Genomic DNA, 13,744 nt, shown 5'->3' with positions numbered 1-13,744 from the left:
CATGACGCTTTTTACATTCATTTTTATTGAGTTGAAAATTTTATGAATGGTACATTTTGTTTTGTAGGCTTTTCCTTAGTATTTATCCCTATTATTGATTTTGAGAAATTCGTCTATGAAAACGTATGTGTTTTCAAAAATGACACGACATTCCCTAATATATCAAATAGTAAATAGTATGGTATGAACTATACAAAAGTTCACTTAGTAAGTTTTTTTTTTTACTCGGAATTTTTTTTTAGCCAATAAACTAATTATAATTACATTTAACAATGCTAATCACGGTGCGTCTAAATAAAATTCAATAGGGATGTAATGAAAGTTGTTAATTTTGTTGGCTTTGATATTCGTCCTTCATAAATATCGGCATTCGGAAAGCGATGGAAAAAAGAAACGGTTTGACACAACCATTATGCGAATCCATCCCCTTCGCAGGGGTGTCACGCATGCGCAGGGCACTGAGCCGCGCCGCCCGCCGCAGTCCGCCGCCCTGCTGCCTCGGCGCCGCACGTCGCAGCCCAACCACCCTTTCTTCAACGCCGCACTGACGTCGAACGAGTTATTTTTATCATGTTATAACGTGTGAAAACCTGTGCTAGAGTGTTGCTGTGACCTTATGCGTTGATGGATGTTCACAACTCTTTCTTCTACCACTGTGATGTAAGTAGTCTAAGATATTCGGGTCACCTCAATACCCAATAGTCTACGTAAGGAGAAATTAAATGCTTAATTCCGATTGTTATCAGACGCGATTACATCGACGTGGTAAATTTTACTCTACTACCAAGTCTGATTCTGTCACGTAACACGTTACTTAAACGTTAGGATTTTCAACATGTTTTGCGTCTAACTGAATTGTTAATTTATTGAAAATGAGCACGAAATAAACAGTGTGGTAAAATTATATTCGAATATTAACTAGGAATTATAATCTACAGCAGAAACTAGAATATTCCTTCCCTAAATATAAGCAAAAAGGCTTCAAGCGGCCAGACTAGACGGTCCCAAACACAGAGCTAAGCTCTTTAGGGGAATCGGATTAGGAAACTAAATTACGCAGAATATTCTGTAAAAACTACGCCTTAGAAACGGAATGAGCGTGACCCTATTTATGTTCACGGCACGATCGAGCAACGGAAAACGACCCCCGAGTACGACTTCTAATAAACTCAAATGCGGTATTTCTCCTTTAACAATTATTCTGTCACGACAATTTATTATGCTGAGCTTTTGTGGTGCGCGTTAAAAAGGTTACGTGGCAACATTTCGTTTTAAAACTGTTTCCATGCTGTTGTATAGTGTTAATCGGTTGCCTAGCTCATTTTAACATGAACTATTAAATGTTCATAATATGCTGAGTAAAATTGTATTGTTTTTTAGCATTCTACAAATATTATTGTCCATGAAATTTGTCGACCTTGTAAGGACACGCAAAATTACTAATCTCAGACGTTGTCTATCACATTATTTGTCAAAATTTTCACGATTTCACAAAACAAATGGAACTACACTTAGCATCATTCAAACAAGCGCTTTGTATATTATGAACCTAGCCGTTTAACTTTATGACGCGTATTTCTTACAATTACCTAAGTATACACTACTTTCCCATACAAATTTTATTTAAAAATACTAAAAGAAAACACCTTTTTAACTTTTTTTTAACAAAAACATATCTTATAACAGACGGAATAGGTCAAATGAATTTTCAGTCGACGGACCCGCTGTATGCTAATGACTAAATTATATTTCGCTGTGTTTGGGTTTTGCAAACAAAGTTCAAAGGGGCGAGTATGATGGAGATGGTTTGATATTAACTAAATTTTCGTATCTTTATATCTAATAAATTATTCTCTTTTAACCGAAATCAATACTCGATTCTAAAGTACGATTAAAAAATTGTCTTAATAGCTTTGAATGGTTTGAACTTTCGAGCGATAATATAGTGAATTTATTGACCATCTTAACTCACGTATGATCGTCTGGTGACGGCACCGATTAGTTTCAGCCCCCTTGCTGTCCATCTTCAGGGCGAGTGTTTATTTTGGGTTCTTCGCTATCGTGTCACGTCTCGCTTAATGCCTTTTCCGCTATATTTACTAAATTCCTAATTAATTTATTAATAACTTTATATGAAAGAAACACAGAAATGATTCAATCGTTATCTAAACAATTTAATATACGTTTTAGGTTATTATTGTGTTCTTTCGATCAGATAAATTTGAAACAAATATATAAAAAAAAATCGCGGATAAGTAAAATAGTTCGAGATGGATTGTTGATTTCAGTCGCTTATTAACATTTCGAGTTTTAGAATATCACAAAGGTTGATTACCATTATAATTTTGTGAAGAAAGGTTTTAAAATTATTTAGAGCGATAGCTGAGTACTTTGATTGAACGTTATTAAATCAATGAAGAGTCCTTTCTCTGCTATTGACTAATGGAATTGTATACCTGTCATTCAACGTTAATTGAATGATTGTCAACGCGAGTTTTATGTTCCGATGCGAATTTCATCCCAATGATGATATCGCAAGTCGAAATGAAATTATACATACAACTATATCCTATATGGATGGTAAATTGTATCCGGGCATTGTGGCAATCGATGGGGGAGGCCTACATCCAGCAGTGGACAAGTTTAGGCTGAGTATGATGATGATGATGGATGGTAATGATTAGAAAACATATAACAGCTTTGAATATGTAGTTAATTTTAATAATTTGTCTATTATTAAACATAAATAGAAATAATTCTTTGAACCAACTAAAATGACTTGAATGATTTCTACAAAGTTTTAACCTTTGTACTTTAGGTCGTTAACTTTATGTAGTTATCTTGTAATATTTGTCTTTGTAATATTTGAAATACTTCTCAGTTTACATAAGGAGTGTGGGCTTGAAGTTATATACCGAATTATTTGCTTTGTAAAATCTTTACATTAAGTTTTATCAATCGGCATGAAATAGTTTTTTTCGCATATGACTAATGCTCCCATCCTTAATCTTGGCACGTATATTTTCACCCTCAACAATTTAGTGCCCACCCTCACCCACCACTCTTATAACGCGTCGGATAAATTAATTTTGGTTCTGTAGTGGGGGAATTTTATCCCTCAATGTTATGTAAAGAAAAGTTTTTCAGTTTAACTATAATGGATAACCATTAAAACTTTGGTATCCGACTCTCTATGAAATTCGACGTTTATCATTATACACCAATGGCTAAAGTAATTATTATGTACTTATTAATAACTAGCTACCGCCCGCGACTCCGTCCGCACGGAATTAAAAATAAACTTATAAAGTAGCTTATGTGTTCGTCCAGATTATGTTCTACATCTATGTCAAATTACAGCAAGATCCATATAGCCGTTCCGGAGATATCTTCAAACAAACATCCATCTAAACAAAATACGATGTTTTAAATTTTGTCTTTCCTCAAACTGTTACTGTGTATTAACTCTTCCATCTGTGGTCGGAGAAAATCCTATTGATGACAAAATGTTTTTGTACAGGTATTTTGACAATGGAAACCTACGATTAACATGTGTGATGCGATATATTCGGACCGTTCGTAGATTTATCTCAGTAGTGCGGGGCTCAATGTTGTCCGCCGCGTATCCAGTTCTTGGACAACTTGGAGTTATACTTTGACAAATGACATTGGATTTAGAGGACACTTATGTAGGCACATAGTTTTACTTATTATTCTGTTTTACATTTACATTTGTAATAAAACTTACTGTATCCTTTTAAGAGTATAAAGATATAAGATAAAAAAATATTTCTCTAATTCAATTAATTCATTTAAAACGATTTGTATTACGACAATGTTGGCTTGTTAAACTTTGTTAGTTAACAAAGATCTCGTCCGACTTGTCTTTCCTATTCAAAAGTTCAATGAAGTCTTCATGGCTGTATACTAGCTAGCTATTGAAATAAATAGCTTCAGTTATTTAGGAACTGTGTACAATTGTGTATTGTAGTGTAAATATTTGTGTAATTTTCAATTGATTTTATAACCACAATGCGATATGTAAGAACCCCTTGCTAATCACTTGATCCTCGTATCGTGTAGGTCTATCAGCCCCTCGACAGATGTATCCTATCAGACCACAGTACATGAATCACTCCAATTTGTTACACCAATAATGAAAATCTTTTAATGGTGACTCATCCCTTTAAGTTAAGGATTTTTTGGATACAATGACGTCACTTTTATTTACTTAATAAAACATTGAATTAAGAATTTGATGAATAATAATTTTATTATATTGTAAATATTTAAAAATACATAACTTCGCGATATATATGATGCAAAAATGATTTAGAAAACCGAGTACTTTGCTTAGATTTTACTGATTTTGTACTCAAACTCGTTTTTGCGTTGTGCTATCGTGTACCTAGAAACATATAACATAGTGTTGGCTGTATTGGAATGATAAATGTGTGCCATTATCCGGTACGGTTCAGTGACGTCGATCCATTTCTCGGACGCGATAAATCTTTGACAAATTGCACGATCTCTGTCTGATGCACTGCTCTGTGATATGTTGAACATAACACGACGTTATATCCCATAGGGATGTGACGGATTACATGCATGATAATGTTGGTAACATGATATGTTGGATGTCAGCTGAATATATTTTATAGAGTGTATCAAGTTTTTACGACTAAATTAAACCAATGGGGACTGTGAAATGTTGCGATTATTATAACTTACATAAGTATATACCTTGTTAGCAATTTATTATCATTTATGTGTGTTTCTTTAAACCATTTACAAGAGGCAAAGGTATTTACATTTTTTTTTTGATCGCGAGTAATTTAAAAATACATGTGACGTATTCGGATTTTTGTTTTATTAAAAAAAATGTCGGGTTCTAACTGATAATCATCATCTTCAGCTCACTATACGTCCCCACCGAGGGGCTTGGAGCCTACCCTAGGGTGATTAGGCCATAGTCAACCACGCTGGTCCAACGCGGGTTGGTTGACTTCACACATATCTTTGAATTTCTTCTCAGATATGAGCAGGTTGCATCACGATGTTTTCCTTCGCCGTAAGAACGTCGGATAAATGTATATATGTAAATCGGAAATCGAAAAACATATTCCTACAAGTCGGGATTCGAAACCAGGACCTGCAGATTGCAAGTCACTTGACCCCTGAGCCACCGACGCTCTGACTGATAATACAGTTATAATATTTTACATGGTTAAGTGTATGCTGAAATTTTTGTGTATAATTTTAATCCCTTAAAACTTTTTTATTATCAAAGCTTGTACACTGTAAGTGCTTTCATTTAGAAGTTTTAGTACAATTCTTTCACTTTCCTCTAATGTTAGAAATTAGCCTCCTTGGAGTATTTAACTTTTGACTTACGTAACCTAACTACGACTTAATATCCGCTCTTAGTTTAAACTTGGTTGTAACTTTATTAGGTGATTTTTTTTATTTTACTTATTTTAGCTTAGATTTTTTTCACTTCTTGATTAGTCTTTTGCTTTTAGCTTTATAAATCCACGTCGACCCTCACCAATCAAACAAATTCACGACCCCAGGGAATGTTCCCTTTGCAAGGGGATATGTCCAATTTAATTGTGCGACTGGGGATGATGACTCATTTCATTCGTATAACATAACGTATAAATTCAAAAAGTGTAAACAATAATATTTTTTTCTAATATAGTAACCTCTTTATAGCGGATAAACCCAGAAAAAAATAATGTTTTTTTTATTTTTTTTATGGCAATAACCTCTCTTACAATGTTGTCAGTAGTTTAAAGCTTAGATGAGAAACACACATACTAATCTGCTGATATCCATATGCATAGTTAATCCTAGGTGTGACAGCAGTTTGGCCCCGTGTCTTATAAAAAAAATTGCTTTTAGATAACTGTAGGCGTTATCCACAACTTCTAGCGCATATATTGCCACATTGTTTTTTATTTATCTAAGAACAAAATATTACTTTATATATCAGATTATATAAGAACTCATATACAGAACAAAGACCTCACATTGCCTCATATATTGCAATTGCGCTCGTGTATCTACCTCTGATTGTCTCCGCGTTTTCATTTGCAGCTGGTGCGGATTAACAGGAATCCTTTTGTTCGACGAGAACTAATATCAAAGAAAATTCGCCACAAAGCTGACTTGGAGAAATAATCTCACAGTGGCATTTAATATATTTTTTTCTGATAGTATTACTATTTTTACAAGTTTACGTTATTTGACTATTAGTTTCATTTTTATGTTCCTTGCATATCTACTTTATTTTTTATGCCAGAAGATAGCAACTCACAACTGATGTCCATACACATGTGGAACTAACTAGAGTTGTGCTGCGGACTCTACTAATATCAAATATTAGGAATAATAATTATTTTGTTTTTTTTTCTTCATTTAATTAATAAATTATTTTTGTTTAACGTCATCGTGTTAAGTTCATCCCCACACACTCAGCAGTTCTAGATAAAGTGCATTCGCTTCGAAGCGATTCCATAGCGAACATTAAAAAACTATGGAACAGACGCGCGACAATTGCGTGACTAATCGATAGTTATTGTCAGTTCTATACATTTTTGAAGTTCGTCGATTCTATAAATCGCTAATTAACGAATGCACTTTGTCGAGCCCCAGAGGTCTTGCTAATCGATGACATTCATAATGTGGCCACAGAGAGATTACTATTTCCCCTCTGTCAAGGGGACCGGACAAATCAATGGTCGTATCTGTTGTTGCTTTTCATGGACTTGAGTAGATTTACTGTATCTATGTATTTATTTAGGGTTTCAATGTCTTGTGTATATATACGACAATATAAGCGCAAGTATTTTTTTTATTTAACCCTATATACCAATGTTATTGTGAGTTTGATCGAAACATCTGTACATATAGTTATCCTATTTATTTTTAAGAGACACAAGAGAGAGAGAGAGAGAGAGAGAGATCTCTTGTGTCGGAGGCCAAGACCCACTTTGGGTCGATGCGCCAGCGGAGTAAGTAAGTATTTATTTTTAAAGAATATGAAAAGGATAGTTGTATTGTTCAAACCGTGTATTTCCAAAAGACTATAAACTATGTACTATTAGAAATTTACATAAGGAAAAATTGTCGAAAAAGTGCTACCTACAATCCAAGATACATTTTTGAAATATATGGAATATACTATTATGTAATGAATTGCAAATATCGAGACGAGCTTTTTATACGCTTCCAACATTGTTATTTTAGACAGCATTTATTTGTGTTGCAATCAGACATGTATAACAGAGGGGAGCTCCCTTTTAACTAAAAGCAATCTTAATAGTAATGTTTTAAAGGTGAATTTTCAATGTATCCATTCATTATATTGAAATTGTAAATGTTTCTTTTGAAGTAATCGAAAGAAAAACATGTGACTCAAATAAGAAATTTTTATTTTTTTATATCACCACCACCTGAAATCGCTGAAATAGCGAAGTGACCGTTGCCCATAGACATACGCAATTGAATACGCGTTGCCTACCTTTAAACGACGGAGGAGAGGATGCACAGTAAGAAAATATTTTCCCTTCCCATGCATCCTCTAATCCGGAAAGTCCACTTCCACTTCCCATCTTTTTCTTATAAGAAAAAGGGTGGGAAGGGAAAGAGGACGAAATTATTTCGTTGAAAAATTGAAACATCGTAGTCATATTTGATTGGATTGTTTATGCGAAAAATTAAAGCATACCTTTTTAAATTAAGGAATAAATTATGGTAATGGATCGTAATACGTTCAACGGACGCCTAAATGTAATTATATACGAAATGCTGCCACAAGAATTTGCACAATTTAAATTAAAGGTTTTTTTTAATTGTTTTTTTAAATGTATCAGAGTTAATAATGTTGTTTAGGAACACAAATATGGTTTTAATTGACTATTTCAACTTTTACGAATATTTAAAAACGAAGGGAGCGTCGGTGGCTTAGGGGTCAAGCACTTGACTTGCGATCTGCAGGTCCTGGGTTCGAATCCCGCCATTTACCAATGTGTTTTTCGATTTCTGATTTACATATGTACAATTATCCGACGTTCTTACGGTGAAGGAAAACATCGTGATGCAACCTGCACATATCTGAGAAGAAATTCAAAGATATGTGGGGAGTCAACCAACCCGCACTGGGCCAGCGTGGTTGACTATGGCCTAATCACCCTTAACTAAGGGTAGGCTCAGAGCCCCTCGGTGGGGACGTACAGCGAGCTGATGATGACATGATGAATATTTAGAAAGAACTATGACGATATAATCTTACTTCGTATTTATATTATTAATGCGAAAGTTTAGATGGATGTTTGTTACGTATCTCTAGAACGGTTGCATTGTTTTAGCTGAAATTTGGCTTACATGTAGAAATAATCTGGAAGATCACAAAGCTTACTGATTGTATTTATTTAATTCCACGCGAGCGGAGACGCGAATGATAGCTAGTGTGATATATTTCCTTTATCACTTCAAACACTTCAAAGATTAAGATTAATCATATAAATTATTTTACTAGACAATTGGGTAAAAAACGCTTTTCTGGCTCAGCCTCTCTTCATATTTGTGTTTCTGTTCCCTTTCTTTGATATCCAATACACAATCTCCACGGAGTTGAATTACGTCTGTCCCTTCGCCCGAGATTAGACTGAATCATATAATATCAAAGACTTTACTGTATCGCTTCGAATTTTCACAATTCACTCCTCTGGGAAATATAGAAAATGTAACTTTCGAATGATTGTCGTTAAGAGACCGTAAACAGGACACTTTTTTATTGATAATGTCTTAAAAATTCCTTGTCGTTAAATATTTTATTTCTGAAACAGAAATAAAATAAAAATATCAGCAAATTTTTTATTCGATCTCAGTACTTCACATTTTATCGCTCAATTTTGATCGTCAGGAAACTTGTTTCGTAGCAAACGTAGCGCATTTCGTAGCACTTTACATAATTACGTTTATCAATGGCGTAATTATGGACACAAATAGAGAGATATTTTAATTAACATTGTTTCTAAAATTGAGCTTTTTATAATTAGCCATTATTCTTCAATTATTATTTTATATTCTCATGAACAATCCGTGTTTAATAATAATCCTGACAATTTACTAAACAGGCAGGGCTTTGAGAGTTCGCATATTGTAATCTCTTTGAGTAACTTGCGTCGGCTGCCGTCAAATGTCAGCAGTGACAGGGATTGGGGCAGGATTATTGCCATTACTAGTTATGGATACCTTTGTATTAAAGGTAATTTTAATTAGCGTCCCGGAGGTCTAATTTTAGTCCTCTTTCACTTCCCACCCTAGCTCCATCCTGAGAAGGGAAAATGTTCTCATTCTGTGCATTCCCTCCTCTGTCGATTTATGTCGAGGCATGTCGCTTCGATATTAGAGTGATTTCAGGTGGCCTCCCGCTCGTTTGCCTCCTTATGATATTAAAAAAAATTACTGTCCAGAGCCAAGATTTTATCATTTTATATCGTCACAAAAGTACCGAACCAATTATATAAAATTGGTCTATTCTACTCAATATTAAGGTGAGTTTGAGACACCGAAATCTCCGTTTAAAACATATTGTTAAGTCTGTTTTCTCAAAATTAATGAAAGGGATGACGATATGTTTTATACAGAGATTTTGGTCTTAGAAATTCACGGTAAGTGAACTACTTTTTAACCCATTTTGGTCCCTTACTTGTTTGCCACCTTGAACTATAAAAAACCTTCCCCTAGGTTTAGCATTTTTTAGTTTATTCATTGTAATTTTGTCTGAAGGTGAGAGGAGTTGACAGAACGCGGGTCAAGAGCTCAGCTGTGTCGAGGACTGCGGCTCTTGCCAAATTTACTAACCAACTTGAATTACATTCTATTTGATTTTCACGTCACCTACTTTTTGTGGTTTCGTTATTGTATTATTTCCTACGTGACTATGCAATGACTTTTTTGAAGGTTAATCTTGAGTAGGTCATTTCTTTTAGTGCAAAACATGTAATTCAATCCACTTCTATTTGTGGTTCTGACTGACAGTAATTGCTGCTACACGACTCGTAGCTCGAGTGCTTATTATGACGTCATAAGTTGGGTTGTAACGCCTGCACCGTTTGTCCGGGTTCACACGCCGCGCTTGCAGTTAATGTCCTTGTTTGCTTCTCAAACAAACTGTTGTGTTTTGTAACTATGCACTTTAGAGGCTAATATGACACAGATTAAAAAAATATATATTCTTAAAGTCTTCTTCAATTTTATTTACATACTGGTCTGTTATCGTTGTAGCGAATGGGCAATAAATTCCAATAAACATTTTAAGAAAAGGTACACTGGGATAATGTGCGTAGATCCTAAAAGTAAGGTCAGGCTTTGATGTTTTGATAGGGTTTTTGTTTTATGTTAAATTCTCTTTAATGGAGTTTTGAGTATAGCCTTAGGCAATTCTGTCCATTGCCTTTAACATAAGCGTGTATGAATAAGCTGTTTAAAATTAATCGAATATCTTGTTTATTGGGTTTTATTGGATTTTGAGATTAAGCTTTTATTGGCATTGCCTTTTATCTTCGGAAGCACTTTAATATTTTATTAGTGTACTAAAATGTAAATATACCAAATAAGAGCCATCAATCGAATAATTTGTTGTTTAGCTAATGTGAAACTCGTGTACCAGGAGAACATAAGATAATTATTAGGTCACATCACATGACAACGCAGCCGGGTGTTTGCCTCGGGCCCACACGTGCTGTGCCGCCATATTGCCAATCTGCATAAAAGCATCCCCAGTGCACTTTGTTTAACTAAATTGTTTGAACTGGCTAACGCTTAACTGATACTTCAACATACTGGCCAATGAAATTAATATTTGAAACCTTATTTACTTACTAGCTGTCGCCCGCGATTCCATCCGCAGCGAATAAAAGAAACTTAGTAGCCTATGTGTTCTTTCAGACTATGTTCTATACGTATGCCAAATGTTATAGAGATCCATTTAGCCATTTTGGAGATATTTTCGAACAAACATCCATCCATCTAAACATTCGCATTTATAATATTAGTAAGATTTAACATTAGAGCATGTGTTTTACATGTAAACTTTTCTTTTTAAAATTGAACAGTGTACAAATTAATATCTTTGTACGTCGATGTTAGAACACCAAATGACTTTGGATCTCTGCCAGTATTTCTACACGGAGTTATCACACTTCGCTAGAGATCTAAACATACGTATTACTATGTAATAACTCTCAATCGATGCAATTTTATAAAGAGGTATGTAGAGCAATTTTTATCGTATTAAATGACAATTTTCATTCGTACGTGATCTCATTTTATATATAGTAGCTAACACGTGAAATGTAGCACACCAAAGTAATAATCACCAAGTATAGTAAAAGTCCGTTTGGAAGATAATACTTTTAATTAATTGAATAATATTACAGTGTAGTACGTAATCAATACATCGTTGGTAGGACAGCGGCGGCGTCCCGGCAGTCGTGCGCATACGCGTGTTTACAAAGTCAACGCTCGCGGCTAACTGGGGGAACGGGGGAACTACGGCGGGCGCGCAGCCGGGCGGATTGCCGGGACGGAGGCGGGGCGCGTTCAGTTCGTGAGGTGGCGTGATATCGACGCGGTGCTATACAAGGAATATTAAAATTGAAATATTTATTTCAATACTTACAAAATTCTTTTACGCCTTTATATCAAACGTTACATAAACAGTCATTTTTTCTTATATTAAAAGTGTTTTTCGGAAAATATTTTGGAATTTAAGATCTGACTTGTAATATATTTATCAATCGGAATAAAAGATACTACGTGCTTATTTCTATGTTAATTTATTTTAGATAATATGTTCTATTTTTATTCTTCGCCTGGTTTATTTAGTTAGTGAAGAGGAGTATACAGTTCGCTGCACCTAAATGGACGAGATCAAGTTGTAAGCTGACGAAGCTTCGAGCGATCCGTTTTAGCTAGGCTTGTATTGAATTTCGTATAAAACTATCATAGAATCTATAAATTTAACTGCAACGCACAATCATTAATTGCTCACAAAGGATGATAGTTAAGCGTAGATTAGATTTTGTATAAAAATATCACTGGGGGAGACTGACGTTTTGAGTTTTATAAAAATGATAACGTATGTCTTTTTCATAGACTACCTATACTAGTGAAGAACATAATCCCGTATAGTTTAATTCCTTACGAAGATGCCAGGAGATTAAATGATAAATTTTCTTTTTATATGCATTCAAAACAGCGCTGAATACTTAAAATGTACAAGAAAATATAGGTTAGTAGTGGTAGTAAAAAATCTGTCTACTACGGAGCTGGCATTGATCAGCTGGTAAAGGCTCTTGTACAAGTAGTGCATGTAGGTCAAGTTGGCTGATGGCTCACATTTCTCTATTCTATCAGATTATAGACTGAAAGTTTCTTCCACATTAAGCGACTAATCGCTTTCAAAATATGATACACTAGCTGTCGTGACTCCGACCGTGCGATTAAAAAACTAAACTTAGTAACCTTCAGTTTTTCCAATCTATGTTCTACATCTATGCCAGATTTCAACGAAATCCATGCAGCCGTCTTGTAGATACCTTCTAACAAACATCCAAACATTCGCATTCTTTAATTGTTTTGTTTTTTAATTTTAATTTGATATAAACAACAGCCATGTTATACGGCACACAAATTTGGCTTCCGGTAATTTTGAACAGAATATACAGGATGTGTAATTCTAATTTGAATTTCAATTAACATGCATTGTTGAGGGCGTGCGACTTAATAATAAGCACCATGGTCACTACTTTGTGCGGTTACAATCAATAAAGATTTATCTTGCATCTATAGTTGTGGTCAATTTATATTATTTCCAGTTTATTTATCTATGGTATTTTATAATAATAAATGATGGCACTAATTTATAATATACCACTATTCATTTGCTAGGAAAATTGTATAAGGTGCTATATATTTAGCCGCTGTATAAAACCCTTCCGTGTAATCCTATCCATCTATTTGTTATGTACAGAAATACTCTGACAGTAGTAGAGAAATATAAAAATAGTATAAAAAATGACGAAAACAATCCGGATTCAGACGTCCAATGTTTAATTGAAAATCAAAAATCCTACAACGTTCCTAGACCTTTGTTTCTGCCATGAAAAGTACTAATACAGATAAAAAAGCGACTTGGTATAACCTAGTGGTCGGTTTTCGTAGCTTTGTAGTTGCGAACAATCGCGGGTACGGCGCTCTGAGGTCGTTGACCCTAGCACAATGCGCGCAAACACACCTCCTCCCACTTATTGTGCTCTTAGTATTATTCTTCAGGCGTTCCCTAATGAAGTGCAATTCCTCTTGAATATAGTTACTGAGCGAAGTTTTTTCTTCTTGGTGATGCATTGTAAGGACCTCTTCATTAGCTTTAATGAGTTTATGATGTTATTTATTACGCTAACGACTTCCATGCTTTGAGCTATAATTATACTAAACTCGTCAAAAAGGACATGTATATTCATTATTAAAATTTGCATTTTTTTCAGTTTTTTGTTTATGTGAAAATCCAATATGGGTTTTCTTGTTCACAATTACCGTGTCCAAAATTGTTGGTTGACTAAACTAAAATTTTATCTTAAATTACTTTTTTTTTGTTTCAGGTAAGTATCGCCAGTGGAACTGAAGCGTGGCGTGATAGTGCTGAGTTTATATTTAGTACCACCGTACGTTA

The 13,744-nt window shown here is 34.5% G+C and overlaps 1 protein-coding gene across 3 annotated transcripts in view; it reads left to right on the top strand.

Annotated features, from left to right (window-relative positions):
• Positions 1-499: 499 nt before the first annotated feature.
• LOC106124487 (uncharacterized) overlaps positions 500-13,744 on the top strand; it is a 56,913-nt gene continuing 43,668 nt past the window's right edge. For 2 of the 3 annotated variants that reach the window (XM_013321193.1, XM_013321191.1), the window contains exon 1: positions 501-660. The gene's annotated coding sequence lies outside the window, so the exon portion shown is untranslated. Of the gene's footprint in view, positions 661-13,744 lie in introns of all 3 variants that reach the window. The other variant, XM_013321192.1, reaches the window with a different exon arrangement.

Source organism: Papilio xuthus, unplaced genomic scaffold, assembly GCF_000836235.2.
Source record: "Papilio xuthus unplaced genomic scaffold, Pxut_1.1 DF825946.1, whole genome shotgun sequence".
Classification (NCBI taxonomy): Eukaryota; Metazoa; Arthropoda; class Insecta; order Lepidoptera; family Papilionidae; genus Papilio; species Papilio xuthus.
This window is presented reverse-complemented; position numbering and strand designations above follow the sequence as displayed.